Consider the following 21,560-nt stretch of genomic DNA (forward strand, 5'->3'; position numbering starts at 1 on the left):
ACTCAGAATTGGAGTGAAATGGAACTGCGGGACATGGGAGGACAGATTAGGTTTCTATACATTTTCCTTGGTGCCACTGAAAGAATCCAAAGAGAAAGCTGACAGACCTATTACTGTACTGGCACAAGATATGGCTATAATCTTTCAGTGCTTCCAAAGTAAGCCTCATCTCTGAAAATGAGTTGCTGCATATATTCATGACAAAAGGGCACATCTGTGAGCACCCAAAGTCCTGTACAAGATGTATAGAATAAAAAAGCCATCAGAAGTCTCCCTTTTTCAGCTAGGGAGACTTAGTTCCGTTGGGAACCAGAACCCTATAACCCGTATAGGAAGAGAAGTCCCAGTTACTGAAGTTATTTTGAAAATGGTACAGTTACTAAGGCAGGCTTTGAGAGTGCCTGTGTCAAGTACATAAGGTCCCTGGGGTACATTTGGATCTCATATATTATGAGACATTTTGCTTTTTGACTGTTTTTCTTATGCTCTTTAAAATGAGGCTGTTTCTGAAGTCATCAAAATTCGAAATCAGGATTTCCCAATAAAATATCTGTTTTATAAGCACGGACACAATTCATATGTGTCAGTGTCCCTGTGTCCGTTCACAGACACATTTTGTACCTTGTATTTTCCTGTTTAAAAATATGTAAGTGCAAGCCATCAATGGTGCACAAGGAAGCTCTGCTATGCAGCTAACCAGCTAGCTTGATGCAGCATTAAGGTGAAGGAAAGAAGCAAATGTGGCTCGTAGTGACTGATTGAAAGGGGCAAGGAAGGAGCATGGGGAACAATGAGTGCATGTTGTGTGCAGTGTGCTTACTCCTGAGAAGTAAGAGAGTGAAATGCTGCTGAAATATTGATAGGGAGGATAGGCTCTGGAATGATTGATGACATGTGTGTGTGTCTTGGCAAGTTTAATTGGATTTATTGGGGTAGAGGGTGGAAGAATGTGGTGCATTTCCTTTTATGGGTTTCTTTCTTTCAGACTTTTCTTTCCTGCAGAATTGTCATTTGATGCATATCCTTTTCACTGTCTAAAGAGAAAACCTGGTGTCTGTTCCTCTCAATTTTAAGGTTAAGGAAGCTGTATAAAGAATGAAAAGAGATGTAAAACGAGTTTCATTACATTTTATTTACTACTTGTCTTCACTTTCACTAGGTGTAAATACTCACTGAAGAGTGGTAATTTGGAGGGGAAAAAGAATATGTAATTGAATAGTGGCTAAGTGAATCTCAGTGTTATGATGCCAATCATAGCGGGAAATCCGCCTTGAAAACTTATTGTCTGTATGCTCTTCTCTAGCATTGATATGCTTCTCTTTTTGACTTATCCTTAGTAACCAGATTCCTTTCATAAAACTGTTACAGTTTGCCAAAGTGGTGAAGTTCAGATCCTCCAAAACACCAACAAACTCAACACCTGTTAAGTCTCCTAACATTGAAAGAAATGGATTTTTATGTGGAACTTGCTCAGTGCCTGCACCTGAATTCCTAGCCATGGTGTGCATGTGCTGTTTTTCAGTGACAGTATTTCAGTCTTCCCCTTTCCCTTCTGCCTGTTCCTAGTGTGAGCACCCTGTGTTTTTTAAGCAGAAGCATTGACTTATCTATTCTGACCCCAGTACTGGTTTCTGCTCATTCTGGTATAAATTAGGAGTACCCTTATATCAGGGCCAGTAAGCAACTTTTTGTTTTTATTTGTTTTTGATAAAGCAAACTAGTTTCATCAGCTGTTTGTTTGATGCTTGCATTGAATTTACTGTTAATGAAAAGTCCAGTTTAGAGACTACATGGACAGCATCTGTAAAGGCTTTACTTGCTCTGCTGAAGCTAAGTGGTGGACCTTTTTTTGGTTTCTGTTCAGGTTTCATCATCCAAGAGCTGACTGTGAGGATGACAGCTTCCAAGATGTCTCAAAAAGAGAACACCAAACTCTGTTCTTGGACCTATTGGGAGAGAATTCTGACCTCTGCAGAGGTGAGTAAAGAAACAGAGAATTGGGAAGAACTTTCTGTGGAGAAGATTGTGAACTGCTGATAGAGGACACTGTGCTTCATCTAGTGTAAAAATATTCATTTTTTCCTGCTCTGAGTTCAGCAGGAATCACTATCCAAAGACCTGGTAATCCTTCTCAAACATGCAAGCTTTCCAGGTCCTCAGACAAATAAATTAGAGCTGTCGGTGTTTCATCTCTTGCCTCTTCCCTTCTTTTCATTGCCCTACAATCAAACTTAAGTCGGTGAAAACCAATGGGAAGGTAGGTATAGAGACAGAGAGCTTTAATTAGATGTTCAGTCATCTCCACAGACATGAAGCCAAACATGTCTCTGGTAGCAGAATATTTCTGAAACAGTTTGTTTTCAAATAACAAGCTTAATGTAATAATGTTTTTATGCAACACTAAACTTAAGGATGTGTTTTCACTGAAACACAATGGAATCTAAGCTATCAGTAAGATACTTCAATTTCATTTAAGTAATAGCCAGTTTCATTGGCAGAAGTATTTCTGAATTTGCTGCTCTTTCTTAATTTAGGTTGGTTTTGGCATGAGACAAATGTATCTTCTCAAGACTGATTAAAAGAATTCTGGGGTTAAAAAAAATGACAGTGTAGGAGAGCATTAGTTGTCTTATTTGTTTGATATAGTTTGCTCTTAGAAGTATGTGTGCTCAATCTAATTTTTGAGAAAATGTTACTGATGCAAGAAACCAAGGGTCATTTTTTCTGCTGTGGTGTTGTGCCTCCTTTCTTATGAAAAGCCTGACTTGAAGAAAAAAAGCAACATACACAGCATTAAGGAAGAATCAAATGATGCCCTTACAGTGCGACTAATGAACCAACTTCCATTTACTACTTGCTGTGAATCTGCTTCCTTTGCCCCAGATCTTAACTCTATGGTCAGTTCTCTTTAATCTTAGCACCCTCTGCTGTGGACATCTATAATAACATCTTATTTAATTAATCTCTATTTACAAGTTGTGTATCCCTATTCGTACTAAAGGATCTACAAATGTAACACAGCTTGTGCCAATGGAGCTGCATCTAGTCTGAAAAATGTGTTATATTCCCTTTCTCATTCCTGAAGATAGCCTTTTCCAAGTGCTTACTAAAGAAAAAATGTGCAGAATACGGATAAAGATGTTTTAAAATATGCTGTGTAAGAAAGAGGCCTAAATCAAAATCTAGTCTTTGCAGAAGAGGACTGTAAGTATGCAAATGTGCTTGAGTCCAGGGATAATTTTGAGTTTTGCACCAGGTAATAAATTTTTTTTTTTTTTTAAGTTTTTATTTGCCATGTTTAATTCCTCTGGAACATGTACTGATCAAACTACTGCTATCTCTGGTGTCAGATTTTCTATGTGAATAGCAATATGTGTCTTAAAGTCAATTTTGTTAGCTCACCTTTATCCTGAGTGTTTTTCTTGCAAGCACAGTCCATAGCTAGTTTTTCAGGTCAAGTCCTCATTTGTGCCGGTAGGTCAGGGCCAGCACATGTCTCAGTACTTGAATAAAAACATATATGTTAAAAGCATACCACTTTGAAAATGTCTGTGAACACATCTGTCAATAAAGAATATTCTGCAGAAATTGTTCTTTAAAGTCAAACTTTATCATATCTTTCCAGTAGCCAGTTCCATTATTTAGTCCCTCAGAGACAGGAGAGAATTTGCATTTCATTAGAGATACAGCCTGTAAAACAAAAGAAGAAACCATTCTCACTTGGTGAGCTATGGTCAATTCCTCCACGCTTGCTTACTAACAGAAATATCTCCTTTTTCTTCTTAGTGAAGGTACTGAGGTTCTTACCAGTGGTCCAGATGGGAACTCCATTTCCAATGATCCTTTCTTTTCTAACAAATTTTCATCTCACATTTGGACTCTTTCTCCAATGCCTGTCAGACTTGAAGTCTAATACAAGTGGTTGCACTTCCACAGAAAGTTCAGAGACAACATGTTCACTGTGCTTTCAGTATTTTCCTTTAAATGCTTAAGTAATTGTTATTAACCTTCTCTTCATGTTTTCTGTTTTGTCTTTGAGACAGCAGAATGTGTAATAGCAATAACCATATGAATCAGTCATTTTTCTTTTCACTCCTCCAACTCCATCTGCTGATCGCTCATATGAGAGCTCTAACAGCAAAGCTGCTTCTGAGGATCACTGAAGATGTGGAACAGTGAGCCGCCTTGTCAAGCATCCAAGAGCAAATAGCAGCAGCGATGAGATTTTGAATACATTAGTAATAATACTGTATTGATCTCAAAACACTTTACAAACATTAACTAATTAAGCTTCAAAACAGTGAAGTAAGTTTGCGATGATACAGCTGATTTAGCAGATGAAGAAGTGGAGGTAAATGAAGGGCAAGCAAAGTGATCAGAGTCGAGTGGTAAGCGAAGATCAGAGGAAGATGTTCTGATTTCTAATTGTTCTGATGTTCATGTGATCTCACTGAGGAAATTTTTGCAGGGAAACTTGCAGCCATTTCAAATTAATTATGCTGGAGCATTTTCTAACTAATCTGAGCACTTCTTACAAGAAACAAGATTGTACAGAATCTCACAAAACTTACAAATTCTTTTAGCCTTTCAGATCCAGCTTTGATTGACAAGGCACTATTTTGGAAAGCAGAGGGGACAGCTATTGCCATGTTCTGAGTCTTTGTGTTCCCACTGTGCTTCTCTGATGGTACTACTTGATTAGAAAACTGCCTTGACCTGCAAAATGAGAATTCACGTGGCCTTGACGCTGATGTCATGCATCTATCCCACCCTTCCAATGGAAAAATAAAGCCTTCTCAAGGGATTGGTCTGGTCCAGCAGTCCTAGCCAGTCTGTGGAGTCTGAGAGGCTGCTATAGAGTGGAATGGTTTTAAGTCAGTAGAACAGCCCTGGCTTAAAACCAGCATAACAAGGTGGAGCATCAGGCACACAGTAAGTGAATCATGCAGAGCAGTGTTGACCCAAACAGAGCATGACAGCTTAGAACAGGTTCCTCAGAGACATTAAGTTATCCTTGGAAAGACAGGTCTCAAAGCCAAGGTTTATACTTTCTTAATGGGTTTCATTAGGAAGAAAGGAAAGGAACTGGAAAAAAACGTGTAGCTTAAAAGGGAACGACTTCACTGCAGTCAAAAATTTGTTCCATTTTTCATTAGAAGAAGCCAGTCCTGCCTTGAAATTCATGTCCCTTCAAAGTTCAAGGAGGCCTATATTGTTGGCCTGCTCAGTCAGAACGCTCCAGCCACTTATTGTATGTGGATTGCACTCCAGGGACTGCCTGAAAAAATATGATTTAGTGAAAGCTTGTACCCAAAACACATCATTGGCCTCTGATCTCTGAACATTTAAATATTTCAAGCTTACAAGCGGACGCTGTCACGAGGACAGACCCTGATCCCTAGCTGATTCTAGAACATCTGTTGAGGCATTTACCATGTTAATAGATTAGCTATGAGAATCAGGCAGGTGTTTTTCACCAAAGCCAGAAAACATCAAAATCAGATTGCCCTCCAAGTCTTTCAGCACAGGCAATCGAGTTAGAATGACTCATAGAGTCTAACAGATAATAAAACACACATAACATTTGCTTTAAGGTACAGGTGGGGATATTTTGTACTGTGCTTAGGAGAAAGAAAAACTAACTCTATTTGGGAATAGAGTAATTGAATACAGATGGGAGGAGGCAAATGAAAGAATTTAGCAAATATCTCAGTGGAATAGCTAATGGGAACGAGACAGAATAGGAAATTAAAAATTATTCGAAGCAGATGGACCATTCTTTGAGTTTTTTAAAATTTATTAGGGCTGCGAAAAAAATGTGTCTGTTTATTTTCCACGGCCATGAAATTAATGACTTGGTGAGTTGTGCTTGTGCAATTTTATGACTGCCATGTCATTTGTCATAATTTGGGTGCTGTTTGATATGGATTTATGAATATTTCCTCCCCCCAACATGATTTATGGGTGTTGGTCATACGTGAATTAGACTGTCACCTTTAGTATGAAAAAGTACAAATGACAGATTATATATATATGTGTGTGTGTGTGTGTGTGTGTGTATATATATAAAGCAACAACAGTGCTCAAGTCTGTAGTGCAGGAAAGCAGAGTTCACAATCCTCTCCTCTGTTTCTTCATTGGAAGCTTTTGTTTAGAGTTGACAATTAAATGTTTGAACTTGAGTCAAGCATATGGGAATATTGAGAGGGCTTGAATGTATCTGAATTCATCTGAATTTCACCTGTGAAACTCAGTTTGAGTCATCCTTTCCTTGTACTGTGCATTGAAAAATCAGTATATGCACTATTTGCCAAAGGACCGACTGATTTACTGTATAGGAGCAAACTGGCATAGCAGATTTGCTATCTTGCTTCCAGTAGTGGCTAACTCTGAGAGAAGCTTCCATGGAAAGTGAACATAATTTCACATGACCTGTTCAGTTGTGTAGCATTGTATAGCTATAGGAGTGAAGTTGAAAGACGCATCAAACCATCCAGATTTCTGCAACAGTAATAGTATCCCAGCTTTAGATCCAACATACTAACTTTTATACTGTTATCACTTCCACCAAAACATAAGTATATGCCATTTGTTTTATAAGATGCAGCTATGGGATGAAACAGTTTAGGTTCACTACAGTTGCTCCTCGATTCCAGCAACCTGACTGTAAGCACATTACTGAGGCACCTGACACCAATTGCCCAAGGCTCTGCTGCTGATGCTGGAAAGTGATACGCACCTCCAACATGCAGGTCAGCTTGTGTGTCCCTGTCTGTTGGCTGTGGGATCAGTCTAAACCAGTACCCCTTCCTCAGCTCCCCACCTTGCATGGCACCAAAGCATTGCTGGTCATCTTTCATGCTTGCTAGCAAATGTTTCCTTTACAGGGGATATGATTAGCTCAATCTACAGTTTGTAGGCAACCATGTATGGTAGCTCAATTGCTGGGGTCCAGACAACATTAGTGGGAGGCTGATAGTTCTTAGCAAATATCTCTGCATTTGTGAGGAAAGGATGGATTGCTTTCAATCACAGTGAGCTGCCAGTGCAGTCTTTGCTGTTCTGGGTAGCACCTATTACTGTCAAGGATAATCAATCTCTTCTCATCTATAGGTGGTCAAGCCAGAACCTGAGTTAGCAAACGAGAGCCAAATCTGCTTTGTGATGGCAGCTAATTCTTTGTGGTGGTGATTTGTGGCTTCACAGAACTGAAGTTTCTCGCAAAAATAAGCCAGGATGGCCTATACTTAATTCAGGAGTGAGGGCCAGTGATCTCAGCTGAATCATCAAGAAACTTTTACAGCTACTGGAGAAAATACCACTCGTCAACTGTGGTATGTTGATATATCTCAAATATTTCTTGGGGCAATGAGACTTTCTTTGAAATCTGGTAGCATGTCTAAGCAATCGATTCCCAGGCTCCTGAGTTACTTCTGTTATGCAAAAGTGGATGATTGTTATCTGTCAGTTCTAAAAATAAATATGTATGTATAACAATAATTTTGGGTTGATCTGCAGTTGACCTGAATTAATTTTTTTCAGAATTCAGAAAATGGAACAAAATTCTGTTTCAGTTAAATAAAACTCATTTCTTTAATGAAAACATAATGATCTTCCTGTAATGTGCATAAAAATGTTTTTCTTACTTGAAAAATATTTCCAAATAAGCTTCTTTTGAATTTTTTAGAAGTTTTTTTTTTTTTTTTAATTACCAAATATGAATTATTTCAGTCATTTTCCAAACATCTCAGATTTTTTTCCTTTAGGGAAATAAGTGATTAAAAAAGAAATGAATTTTTGTTTCACCTTTTTGTTTTACTAGATCTGCATTTGTCCCTGTAATCTTCTTGGTCGAAATATTGAGCACAGATTAGGTCTCCTAGTTCTTCCAGTTTTTCACATACTGGATGGACTGACTTGCAAGTCTTGCTTTTTGTTTTTTCAAATTTTTTAATTGGTTAATCAAATGTGAGAGCCTTTTCTGTAAAAACAATTACACTAGGCTTAGGGGTGGAGAAAGGGAAAAATATCTGCTGTTGGATAAAAATTGTGTTCTCACTGAGCTGACATCAAAGCTGTTTGACTGTATATGGCATTTAAAAGGCCAGCCTGCTCATACCGTTATCATAAAGAAATTTGCCAGGAAGGCAGGTGTCTAACTATACAGGCAATCAGATTACAGAGCAAAGTAATCATGATTTCCAATTGTGAGCGTAGTTTGCCACATTAGCAAGTGTACTTTGGAAGAGAAAGACAAGTAATCAGAGAAAAATAAGGACAAGGGTGGTGATCATTTGAGACTGTACCATTCCAACAAGCTAGTAAATTTTACGTGGATTTTATTAAAGGATTTCATTTCCTTTACATAAAAAAAAAAAAAGAAGAAGTGAAAGACATCTGAAAATGAGAAAATCCTTGAATTTGCTTTCATTTGTTTTTAAGAGTTACTGAAACATAACAATTTGTTTCTTGGGAGTCACCGTTTGCACATACGTGTCTACAGCTCTGAGCAAGTCACAGCTGCAGAGTTTCTTTAAGGCATGCATGCTTGGCTTTGACATGCTGAGATTTATGGTGAGATTTAACTTCTTGTACCAATGGTGATGTTTCCTGAATGGTTTTCATCCAGATGGTCTCTGAGAGGATAAGGTTTAACAAGATTTATTCACTGAGAATGGGCAATGTGAATTAAAATTACAAGGAGTACTGTATATATACCACTTCTTTCCCATTCACTGCCTCACGAAATGTAGAAAATACTCCCTCTGCATTCCCTCAAAAAATGTTAAATGCAGTTTCTTCTTTCAGTGTATAGTTCCACTCTGAACAACATCAGAACCCTGGAAAACAAATGCTATTGGTCTTTGTTGAGTTGGAGGAAAGAGTACCCTCCATCCATGCCACTTTACCAGAGGTTTCCACCTTATTAGCAGAGGCAGGATGTGCGGACAAGTGCCAGTTTATCAACTGTCACAGTTTGTTGGCTGTTTTCAGTTAAATTAATGTACTGGCTGTGAGCTGTATTGATGAGGGTTGGGCCATATTGTTTTCCAGTGGCTCTGTTTCAGCTGGTGAGGGACAGCTGCAGACAGCTGGGAAAGGTAACTCCTTAAACCGGTTCCACTAAATCCAGCATGACCTTTTTGATTCAGCTCCAAGTCATCAGTCTTTGAAAGTTTAGGACTAACAGCAATGTTTAGGGTCCCAAGGCTGTGACTTCAATGAGTTGTGGGCTCTGTTACAGTCAGTCGAGGACCAGTGGTTTCTGCAAGCTGAGAATCTAAGCTTCATAATCCTTGTTGTGATTGTTGAACTTAGATTTTCTGGAAAATGAGAGTTGTTATCCAAATGAAAAGACTGATGTATAAGTTACCTTGTAGGTTTTTTATAAGGTTGTTCATACTCGGTGAAACCATTAAGTTTATGCAGGACTGCTACAAGTGAGTATCATCAAAGAAAACTGTAAGGCATTGCTCCCATCTTGAAGTTAAATGCTTTGTAAGCATTTTGACGGTCTGAGTCAGAAGATTTGTCATTTTCAGGAGTGGTCTTCTAAAACTATGATTAATTAAGTCACTATGCCGTTTCTGTCCCTACAGACTTTTTCAAGTGCTGCTTGCAAAATAAGTTAGTTGGTTTTACCATTTAAATTTACCCAAAATTTACCCATTTGTTGTCTACCTCACTTGCAGGCTGGATATTTTTTTGTTGTTGGTTTTTTTTTCCAGATCTCTGAAGAATCAAATGTGTCTCAGCTATTAATAACTTGGTTACTTCAGCAGCATCAACACATTTTGATGTGAATGGCTTTGAATCAGACTAAAACTCCAGTGAAAGAAGGCAAAAAGTTTGCCCTAGAGGACCATCTAAAAAATACACAGCCACAAGCATATTGCTTTTAGGAATTTGAGCAATTTTCAAAATGTTTTTTGGTTTTTGCTCTATCTCATACTATTCAGAGAAATAGCTCTCATGCATTGGCTCCTGCCAGTTGAACTCTAACACAAGATTTTAATAATCAGTGACTAGTTTTGGGTCTTTCTGTTCTTGAATTGCTAACTTATAATCTTTTTATTTTCAAAATGTGACTACTCAGCATTTCATAATATCATCTGCACTTTATATTGTCAAAGTTTAATTAGCCTTAAGCATAGGTACTGAAAATCACCAATTGCTTTTGAAAACAGGCTGTGTCATCAATGCCTTCTTAGGACAACGAAAACTAACAAGTGAAAAGACTTTCTGATTGTTCTTCATGGTTAAGAACGGACAGTCTGAATAAGATGTACAAGGGTTAATCATAGTAATGAAATAGGCCTCGTTGTGTTGTTGCAAGTTAAAAATATGTCTCTTACTGCAAGGCTTGCATTAATAATGTTTGAGAGGAGTAGCATCAACGTACTGTAATAGACTTTTATTAATAGACTAGCACAGTCATCAGTCTCTAGGTCGGTGTGATGACTGAGTACAGTGAATACGAGCATCTTGACAAGCAAGTAACAAAATCTATCAATTTCAGCATGAAGATGCTGTGATAATTATGTTTACAATGGTAATAAAATATGGGTAAATAAAGTGTTGAAATCCATGGAAATTTTAGGGTCCACAGTGAATATCCTAGGAAAAATTTAATGAGGATCACCATGAATTTATCTAGCTGCATGGACTGAAATAATTATTTTCTCAAACCATATTGCTATTTTTAGAAAAAAAAAATAAATGTGTTTTTAATCTAGTATTTTTCAGTGGTTAAGTCACTTCAAGGCTAAGGGCCTAGGCTGCACTCCTTGCTTGCTGTCATCATTTATATATGGATATTTGGTACCCTTCCTTTGATAGTGCTGATTGCCTCAGAACAGCAGCGCAGTGGCATTTTACAATTTCAGTGCTAACAGTACCAGTCACATTTTCATTCCAGTACTGGCCTTACAAAGAATAGGGCATGTTCTGCTCCCTTTTAAGCTTTTCTGTGTGGGTGGTTGACTCCATTTATTTCAGTGGAATTACTCTAAGCTTATGGTAAAAGGAAAAACAAACTTCCTGGTCTAGTGGCTTGTGGTGTCAATGAGTCAAAGTATCCTAGCCTGAGAAACGATCTGTCATGTGATTGCTGGAAAGAAAAAAGCTCTGATTTTTTTCTGTCCTAGGGCCATGCCCTTGGCAGGACAAAGAAGCCTTATGTAGTGGGAATATATTGCATTTACATCAAGTTTCAATCTCTTTACAATGGCAGGTTAATCTACACTTTCACGTAAGGAAGAATAGTCGGTTCTGAATCACCAATCTATATCACACTAAGAAACATCTAAATTATTATTATTTTTTTTTCCCCCAGAAAATTAGTAACTTAACTTCCTGAAAAAGGTGTTAGTTTGACAGTCCATGATACTGATGTCTTTGTGCTAATCCATGGCACAACCCAGTTTAGGCAGCAGCAGAGAAGGCCTCTCCTGCCAACATGCCTCCACCCTAGCCGGTAGTGGAGGAGAGGTAACTCTGCTTCCCATGCTTCATTTAATTCTTGGCTCTGTCTGCTGAGAATGGCAACGGAGTTGCCAGTTGTGGCATGCACATTTATTGCTGGGAACTGAGCCAGAACCACCAATCCATTTTGCATAGACACTGAGCAGCAATGGTAAATACTTCTTGTTCATTACTAACCCAAGCCGGATTTGAACTGAAGGCTTGGAGGTGAAAGAGTCTGTCTCCCATTCCTTAATCCCCTTAACATTTCAGTCTGCCTCATAAAATATTTTAAAAACAAATGTAAACCTTGTATATAAAATGAAAACCGGGAGAGAAAAGAAAATCTAGAGTGAAGTCTAAGTCTGTTTTCTTCTTCAGCAATCCTCTTTGTAGTAGTGGCCCTGGAAAATTGTTCTCTGATTATTCTCCTGAGAGATTACTCTAATTTTTTTACTGCTGTAGATGACTATATGATCAATTGTCATCAGTCAGTGCTTGATGATGGGTCATTACTTACTAGTGCATACTTAGGGGAAAAACACATGCGACTTCCATTAGGAGGCAGAGTGCACCTACATCAAATATGAAGTGTTCAGTAAGTTCTCATTAATAACATTTCAGGACTGTCCTCCTAAAGTTCCTAGCACAGAAGCTGCCTTTACAGTGGAAGAATTGAAACTAAGAAAGATTTGCTGTGTAGAGTCAGGAAAATGAGTTTCACCATAAGTAAAATTTCAATTTTTACCAGTGCATTTCAGGAACTGAAATTATATTCAGAAAGAAAGCTCATTCTGTTCTGTCCCTTGCTTCAGCACCCCTTAGCTTCAGATAGCTTTTGCATTTTAATTCATTTAATTAAGTTTATTTTCAGCCAGAATGATTGTTCCCTTGTTGATCCATTTCAAAGTTAAAAATGAATGTATAGCACCATAGAAAATGGTGCTTATCATGGACAATGTAGTGATCAGGAAGTCTGGATGTCTTCAAAAATGCAGAGAATGATGTTAGTGAAATTTTTAATTTTATTTTTTAAACATCTTAGCAGAAATTCAAATCAAACAGATGTTCAACTGAATAAACTACTGAGAATTGAAGAATGTAAAACAAGCACAGCCCTATGTTGAATGGCTTCCTGAATGAATTCTTCTAGGATAGCCTCTTCCCAATAAAGGTGAAGATCATTTTTGTCTAAATTGCATGGATTTATGTTTGAGCTTTCAAAATGATATCTGGAAGACCAAAAGGAATAAGGTTAGAAAGAGGTGAAACTGGACAATGCAATCCCTCTCATTGTAAGTGAAGATCAGGTTCGCGACCATTTGAAGAATATGAACATCCAGAATTCTATGGGATGAGATGCATCTGATGAGATGCATCCCAGAGTCTACAGGGCATTGGCTGATGTAGTCACCAAGCCACTCTGGATGAAATTTGAAAAGTCTCAGCAGACAGCTGAGGTCCCTGTGGACTGGAAAAAAGGCAATGTTGCACCCATTTTTAAGAAGACTGAATAAAATGATCTAGGGACCTGTTAGCCTCATCTCAGTACAGGGAATATCATGGAGCAGATCTCCTGGAAGCTATGGTAAGTCCTGTGGAAGAGAAGGAGGTGGTATGAGACAACCAGCATGGCTTCACTAATGGCAAGTCCTGCCTGATTTAGTCCATGCCTAGTCCAACCTAGTGGACTTCTATGATGGTATAACTGCATCAATGGACAAAGGAAGAGTCACTGATGTCATCTGTCTGGACTTCGGTAAGGCCTTTGACAGAGTCCCCTACAACATCCTCCTTAAATTTGAAAGGTATGGATTTGGTGGGTGGACTGTTCAATGGACAAGGAACTATCTGCAAGATGGTGCCCAGAGAACGGCAGTCAATGGGTCAGTGTCTGGGCAGAGACCAGTGACAAGTAGTGTCCCTCAGGGGTCATTAATAGGATTGATGCTCTTTAACATCTTCATCGACATTGGGATTGAGTGCCCTCCTCAGCAAATTTGCAGATGACACCAAACTTGCAGCTGACACATCTGAGGAATGGGATGCCATCCTGAGAGACCCAGACAAGCTTGAGAACTTCATAAGGTTCAATAAAGGCAAGTACAAGGTCTTGCACCTGGGTCATAGCAACCCCCACTATCAATGCAGGATGAGAGATTAAGGGATAGAACATATCCTACCAAAAAGGACTCGGGGGTACTGATGGACGGCAAGCTGCATGTGAGTTTAGCAATGTACCCTTATAGCTGAGAAAGCAAACCATATTCTGGGTCAGATCAAAAGAAGCATGGCTTGCAGGGTAAGAGAGATGATCCTGCCCCTATACTCTGCAATGGTGAGACCTCACATGGAGTACTGTGTCCAGATGTGGAGTCCTCAGTACAGAAGTGACATAGACCTGTGGGAGTGCATCCAGAGGAGGGCCACAAAAATAATCCAAGGGATGGAACGCCTCCCCTACAGAACAGGCTGAGAGAGCTGGGGCTGAGAGCTGAAAGCCTGGAAGAGGCTCTGGGAAGACCTGATAGCTGCCTTTCAGTATCTAAAGAGGGCCTATAAGAAAGGAGAGGACAGACTCTTTAGCGGGATGTGTTGGACACAGGACAAGGAGAAATGTTTTCAAACTAAAAGAAGGGAGATTTAGATTGGATACAAGAGAAATGTTTTTTATTATAAGGGTGGTGAGGCGCTGGAACAAGTTGCCCAGACTGGCGGTGGTGTGTGGTGTTGAAGTAGTTATAGCAGGGAGCAATTAGCTGAGCCCTTCAGTTGTGCTCATGTATGCAGACAGGATCAAGCTTCTTTGCAGAGAAGGCTGCTGTTCACAAGCTTTAATCTATCTATCCTGGTTGACATGTTGTTAAGTTGTGACATTCTAAGTCCTCACCCAAAATTCTGTAGGCAGTAGTGCTCTCAGCATGTGAGCTTCCTCATCTAAACTGCATGGAGTATGTTTCCACCTCTAGATTACAGTGGAAGTTATTGCAGTGAATCACAACTCCAAACAGTTTGCTTGGAGCACTTATCAGCTAAGCCTTGGCCTGCTTCCTGATCACAAATTGACCTTGGATGGTTACTCATAATAAACTACAAGACTGGAATGTACTCTCTGGACATGTTTTGGGAAAGGATCTCTTTGGGACAGATCATGGTCTCTACACCTTCCAGCTTAACATACTATGCTCACTCATCTATTTTTCTTAAGCTGTATGGTTATAGGAGAATTTTGTAGAGGATTTTTGAGCCATAATCTAATTGAAATGCTTGAAGAGCTCAGTACCTTTATGTTTATTATAAAATGGTAGGTAGAAGCCCTTTGCAAGTTGTTCAGTTTGAAGTTGTTTAAGGCTAGGTGGATGACAAATGGGGTTAGCAAGGATTCCTAAGATGGTTGGAGAGCTGACCTTCACTGAAAGTCAATAGGATTGACACTCTTTTCTGTTCTAGTCACTACATTGATTCTTTAAACAGTGAAGTGTGTTCGTAAATTTCACTCTTAGTATTCATGAAAATCTTTAGCTGGTCTGCCTCCACTATTTACTAACATAACCCCCCATTGCCCAGTTATGACAAAAGCAACACTGAAGTGTTACCAATGTGTATGGAGTCACCATCTAGTGACTCCAGAACTCCAGTATCAAACCATTGCTCTATTCCCATTGGAAAACAAGATGTTTTCCTTCAGCAATAGCTTAAAATTCAGTTCAGTGCAGATGTTGCTCTCATGAAATGAACTCACCTTAGAGCAATGGTTGCAAAGCCTTTTAGGAGAAAGCTTTGTAATATGGCTCTTGTACTAACAGTTTAGATTTGTAATTCAAGGTGCAAAACTGCCAAAGCACATAAAAAATAATGTGAAGATCTTGTTATAGATATTTTGTTACAGTAAGGATCAAGCCTAGTTATGTGTGTCTGTGTCTCTTTTTTAAGACTGTCAGAGTCTTTGAGCATCTTTTCTAGTCCTAATAAAATAGCTGAGAATGAAATGAGCATACTTAAATTATAGAATGATTCAGGGCATCATGTTGTTAATAATGTAGAGACATGAGATATAAAAGCTTTTACTCAAGCATACCCTACAGCAAATTTAAGTAGAGCACACAGCTATGATGCTGATTGTTTTCACAGGTGTTGGCACCATATGAATTAAATGAAGAAAAAAAATGGTGAAACATTTATGACTCATTAGAATTATGTGGTTTTCTATCCTGTCCTAACAACTGAAAAAAGGTGTAATTTACATTTGCAGCCAAATGGCGTGAAGTAACATTATACTTTACCGACATGAAAAGAAGAGACTTCCAGATGACTACTATTCTGAACTTCTTTAGTTTTTAAATCCTGGATTTTCAGTTTTTCATGTGGACTTTTGAGAGCTAAAATTATTGCCTCATATAAAAAAAGAAAAAAAAAACCACAATAAAAAAAAGGAATATGGTAACTTTGAATCTATCGAACATGTGGTTTCAAGGAGCTAAGTACTGTTCACTACATATAGCACCTTTACAATCAGAGTATTTCTCTTTTTCAACAAAGAATACACTTAATAGATCCAAAGAGAGCCACATCTGTGTTTTTTTAATAAAAAAACTCTGCATCCTCCTTTTCTTCTCTCCTTTTCAGAGTTTTTTTGTTTTGTTTTGTTTTTTTCCTATCCGAATTGTTTTGTTGTAGATTTTAAATATTTACATAAAGGAGGTATCCTGACAGGCTGATCTATAGCAGGAAAGCAACAAATAAACAAACCATGTCTACAGTATTTTAGATTCTGGTTTCCTGAGCTGCTAAGTGTTTATTTTTCCTATTGTTAAAACCTGCATTGAAATACATTCAAAATGGAGTTCACATGGCAGCTTTCATGCGTCTAATGTTTTAGCAAAGCCATAATGCAAGCCTCAGCTTCCCATACGCTGCATACTTGGCTACGAAAGAAAGCAGTTATTTATCAGAGTCTCTGTGCTGTAGATGAGTCTTCAGAAAAAGAACATGTCATACTTTGCAACTGAGACTTCTTTGCAAACACCTAATAAACCAGGAAAAGAAAGTTTTACTGGGCTTCGTGAGCACATTTTTCTCCTCTCACTAGAGCACCAAACCCAGTTTGTAATCCTACATTCATTTATTTCATCCTCCCCTGAAATTTCTCATAGCACAAGCTCAGTCAGTTCTGGCTGGCTCATTTGCATCTCATGGCCTGCAGTATCTCTTTAGGAGGTGAACTATTAAAAATACATTAGCCTGGTGTGGATGGTAATGGGCCAAATGCTGCTGGTTTTGAAGGCAATCTGGGAAGCCTCATGCTCTCTCTGTCTTGATAGCTGAGCAAGTAAGTTGTTTGTTTTCACTGCCCTTGGACTTTAAAAGTTTTAGCAGCAGATGTAGGTGAGATGATCGTTCTTCCTAAAATCTGGATTGAGAAAAGCACTTTTCTTCCTTTCCAAGCTTGCACTAATCTTTAATGTTACCCTTATTTCTGTTTTGCCAGAACTATGTCCTGCTAGCATCCAAAAATGTTACATATAACTTTGGCTTGCTTACAGAAGATGATCCAACCACTAACATTTGCCTTCTGTAGCTGAATGCTGAAAGAAAAAATAATCCACATTTGAAATGTGAGACTTTGCTGCTGTCAGTTTCTGGAGCTGATTATTAGGGCTGTGATTTTTATCTACTCACTTGTACAGTAATTAAAAGCAATTCCCTCATCAGTTATCATTCTACGAAGCCAGCTTTTAAGTAGTGCTTGATGTATGGTTTATTAACCTAAGCCCACGTTGAAGGAAAGGTGACATAGTTTAAAAAGTAAGAATGAATACATCTGCTCGGAATCAAAGAACTGAATGCAAAATAGATACTTACTGTTAAACTAGCAAAATGACAATGTGAATTTAATTGGCAGAGTTGGAGTAATCGCCTGGCTTGGGCTGGGTATGTACCTTCATTCTGTCTGCTCCCTTTTGTGTCTTTTGTACACGGATTATTTTCTGTGGATTTATCCCATCATGATGGGTAGTTGATTAAAGACTTAAGCAGGAAATCAGGGAATCGATTACTGTAGCATGCGGAAGAGGAAGAGCTGTTCAGGGGCCTGACAATGTCGGCTCTGAAACTGGGATGTTAAATGTTACCTGAGTACTGGGCCTGTAGCCACTAATGCTGTAACTGGGGACATCTATATTGTGGGAAAGAGATGTCAAATAATAGGTAATTAAAGGACATGATGTTTATCTGTGATGATTCTTCTAGGTGGATGCTGGAGTTTTACCATTAGGCTGAAAGTCAGCCAAACTATGAATCTGTCACACTGGACATTTCTTGACCACTGAGAACAGTGTGGAAATGCCCCAGAGCCAAGGTATGGTTAGGATGTTCAGTACTTTTTAACACATTGCATGTGTACAGGACTGGAAAAGTCCTCTAAGGAAATACTGCTGAGAGCGTGATCTTGTGAAAATGCTCAAAGTTGAGAAAAACGGGCGTTTTGAGAAGGTGGTGGTGTGTGGAGCAGGCATTACAAGTCTGTGGAGAATCTGAAGCTGATGATGCTGGAGGAAGGGGACAAACATCTCTGGTGTGAATATGCAGACTGGAGGATTCACTGATGTATGAAGAACAGGGAGATGAGGCTGAAAGTTACCACCAACTTTTCTCTTTCAGATAGAGCAATTTAAAGATGTCCAACAGAACAGCATGGTGTGTGACAGACAGTAAAGCAACTTGCAACTGATGGCCCTTCAGAGAGTGAGGAGCAAGCACCACAAAAGCTTGTGCCTTCTCCCAGCCCCTCTAGGAAGTGAGTGAAGAACTGCATGGATTTTGTTTTAAGTGGAACTAAATGATAATCCCAGGAGATTTAAGAGCTGAGATCATGCAGTGGATACATATTTCACACCTGGGGATAGAGACATGCCTGAGATGAGCCAGGAAATGTATCTGCAGGCCAGGCAAGAACACCCAGTTGCAGTCATACACGGAACAGTGCAAGCTGTGAAAAGAATATAGTGATTGACAAGAAATGCCTCATGAAATTCCAGTCCAGCTCTGTGAAAAGGTCAGAACAGAGTGGTTCATTTCTAATGAAAGAAACTGTATGGCCACAGTAGATTAGTAATCCAGTTTCTGGAAGAGGCACAGGCAAGAACAGTGATCAGAAAACTGAAGGCACAGGCTTTGAGTTATAACATGCTTTACTCCCTGGGACCAAGTGAGAAGGTCCTCATACCCCTTGTTTAGGAATTTGAATATTTTAGGGCAATTTAAAACTCAAGTCCAAGATTTACGTCCCTGAAAATACAGAGCATAGACAGATGGCATTGGTATTAGAGTCAGCTGAAAAAACTGTGATAGTGTTAGACAGATAAGAAGGGGAGTTGGCTTGGTTATTTTGAACCTCATAAATGCTAAATACTCCCGTGCTTCAGACAGTGACATGTGCTTGGATACAGGTCTTGGAGTCTAGGGACAGCATGTCTGCTGATGTCTGGAGCAAACATTATTGATATCTTTTTTTTTTTTTTTTTTTTTACAGCTATTAGGAAATGAAGCAACCACCAACAGCCTGAGCCTCAGAGGCTACTGTAGATACCATAATAACCCTAAAGTTATTAGGAGAGGTAACAGCACAGAAGAAGTCATTGAGTGCAGGACATGAGATGGGTAGAATAAGCAGGAACAATGAAACTTAAGGCACCGTGCAGTGACTGGAATCAAATGTAGCAGCAGGCAATTAAAGTCTGTTAGACTAATGCAGCCAAGACAAGAAGGATGTGAAGTGTGTGATCAACACAAGTGATCCTCTGAAAGGCCCTCAATAATAAAGGAAATCAGGGAAATTAAACAGTGTGGGCAGAACTTGTTTGCTTCAGCACTGGTATCCAAAGTTGTTTTTTCCTAGAACAGCGAAGCCTGCCTGGCATCTGTTTGCCACCCTGGTGGAGTGTCAGTCTGCCTTAGGTCCTGCGTCATACCTGCTATTTCCATGCAGATGTCTTGGATACCTTAAGGCCTCTCAAATGGCACTGGGCATCGAGCGTGGGCAGAGGAATCCTATCCTTTGCTTCTGTAACATTGCTCTTGAAGGGCCACAACAGCTTGGTAATGGCTGCAGCCAAGAGCGGCAGCAGTGAGCAAGTTGGAGAAATACTGAAATGGGTAAGTCTGTGTAATAATTATCTTCAGCTTGGGCTTTTTAAGGCCAGCTGTGGGCCCAGCCCTGCAGCTTCCTGCTTTGGCCAAGAATGAATTGCTTGTGGGGAGCTGTAATTCCCAGAGCAGATGGGAGCTGTCAGGTTCACAGTCAGAGATGATGGAAAGGGATACAATGTGTAACAGCTCCCTCTGGGCAGGAGAGATTGGGGGGAGACAGGTGGGTCTCTCCAGCCCAGGAGAAAATATCACAGATAAAGATGCTTTTGGAAGATGCTTTAACAGGCAATCAGGTGTCTATGTAAAATACCCAGAGGAGAAAGTAATTAAAAGAACTGTATTTGATTCAAAAAAAAAAAAAAAAAAAAGACTTGAAGAAGACTGAGTCTGAGAATGAACTTAATCACTAGGGTGCCCTTGAAGTTTATCAGACCACCTAGAGGTGCAATATCCTAGACAAGTAAGAAGTTCTGAGAAATACCCTTCATCTAATCTTTTTTTTATTATTTTTCCCTACATTAGAAAGATTGAAGTGTTTTGGTTTGGTTGGAAAACTGAACTAGTTTGCCAGAGGGAAAGTGGAGGAAACTAGAACATTTTCCCAAAGAGAAGGTAAGGCCCCACCACACCTTGCAACATCAAATCTTTAATCATGTACCTGCCTGTATAACAGCAGCAGTATTCAGTGTTTCTGTAACATTATTCATGCAAGAATTTCAAAGCACTTCATAAGCACTAATTAATCAAACCTCACAAACACTCAGCAAGCAGCAACTTTGCCCACCAATGAAGTGTAATCACTTCTAAAATGGAACACGATGGCAGTTTGATATCACATAACATGATGCAACAGGTCAAGGCAAGTAGAGCAGGAGCAATTGAGGGCACCTGGGAAGTACCCATTCTTAAAAAGTTTTGCAGATACAGTGCCTCTGTTACCTTAGATATACTTTGTTGGAGCTATTAGGTAGAACTTTTCTTGTGAAAAAGCACTTTTCATGTTACTCCCACAAGAACAATTTGAAATATATTTTTTTTAAATTCCTAGTGGAGTTCCTAATGCTAAAGGCAAATATCTGCACTTTGCAGGGACAATCCATCAGGATGTTTTCACTGTAGGTCATTGTAGGCCCTGGTGTTTCCACCTCACTAGTCAGTGGCACCTGCAGTACTAGACATCATGAAATAAAATATTCTTGTGTGGCTCTTGACCTCCAAGCTCTCCCAGACGAGGTTCCTTGGACAAAGATGAAAGCTTTGTCAGCTATTGCAGGCACTAGCTTCAGTTCTGCTAAATTTTGAGAGACCTACTGGCCCTGTTGCTTTTAGTACTTTACCTCCTGAATGTGTTTCATAATACTGTGATCCCCAGCCACAAACCCTGGTCCAGTGCAGATGTCATAAGGTCGAAATTAAGGACTTCTTTAGGCTCAGTTAAAGCCATCAAGCATTCCAGTTGACTCCAATGAGAGAAAGACTGGGCCAACCTACTTTCTTTATAATTCCACCAATCTAATCTTGAGGGGTGGATTCAGACGTGTATCTGTTGCTAACACGCTGAGCACATATATTCCCGATTAAACATATTCTGATCAACCTTGAGCTTTCCCTGTCTATAGGTAAAATACCTCTGTAGTTCAGGTCTCCTGTCCCATCACTCAGTATCTCCTTTGGAAGTAAATGGGACATGATTTTATTTGTTGATGTCTCACAATAAAACTTTATTCTCCTTGTGTAAAACAATGTGCAAACCATTAAGTAGAATAATGAAATGCTGGAAGTTAAAACAATAAGTTTGGATGATTTAAACCTTGCTACATTTTAAAAGTGCAATATGTTTGCAAGAATGAATTGGTCTTTGGGGCTGAATAAATAGTACAGTTATCCAACCCCCTTTGGAAAGAGCTAGTAATACCTAGGAACATAATTTAAACCAGTGTTTTAATTAG

General features: G+C 39.1%; 1 long non-coding RNA gene across 1 annotated transcript; it reads left to right on the forward strand.

Moving 5' to 3' along the window:
* The first annotated feature begins 2,283 nt into the window (after positions 1–2,283).
* On the forward strand, positions 2,284–19,329 carry LOC128078022 (uncharacterized). The gene is made up of 5 exons (XR_008205269.1): positions 2,284–6,752; positions 7,114–7,334; positions 17,713–17,821; positions 18,124–18,259; positions 18,995–19,329. It is a non-coding gene; the product is annotated as an uncharacterized LOC128078022 (long non-coding RNA).
* The last annotated feature ends 2,231 nt before the right edge of the window (positions 19,330–21,560 follow it).

The sequence above is a fragment of the Tympanuchus pallidicinctus genome, unplaced genomic scaffold (assembly GCF_026119805.1).
Source record: "Tympanuchus pallidicinctus isolate F22 unplaced genomic scaffold, pur_lepc_1.0 scaffold16, whole genome shotgun sequence".
NCBI lineage: Eukaryota > Metazoa > Chordata > Aves > Galliformes > Phasianidae > Tympanuchus > Tympanuchus pallidicinctus.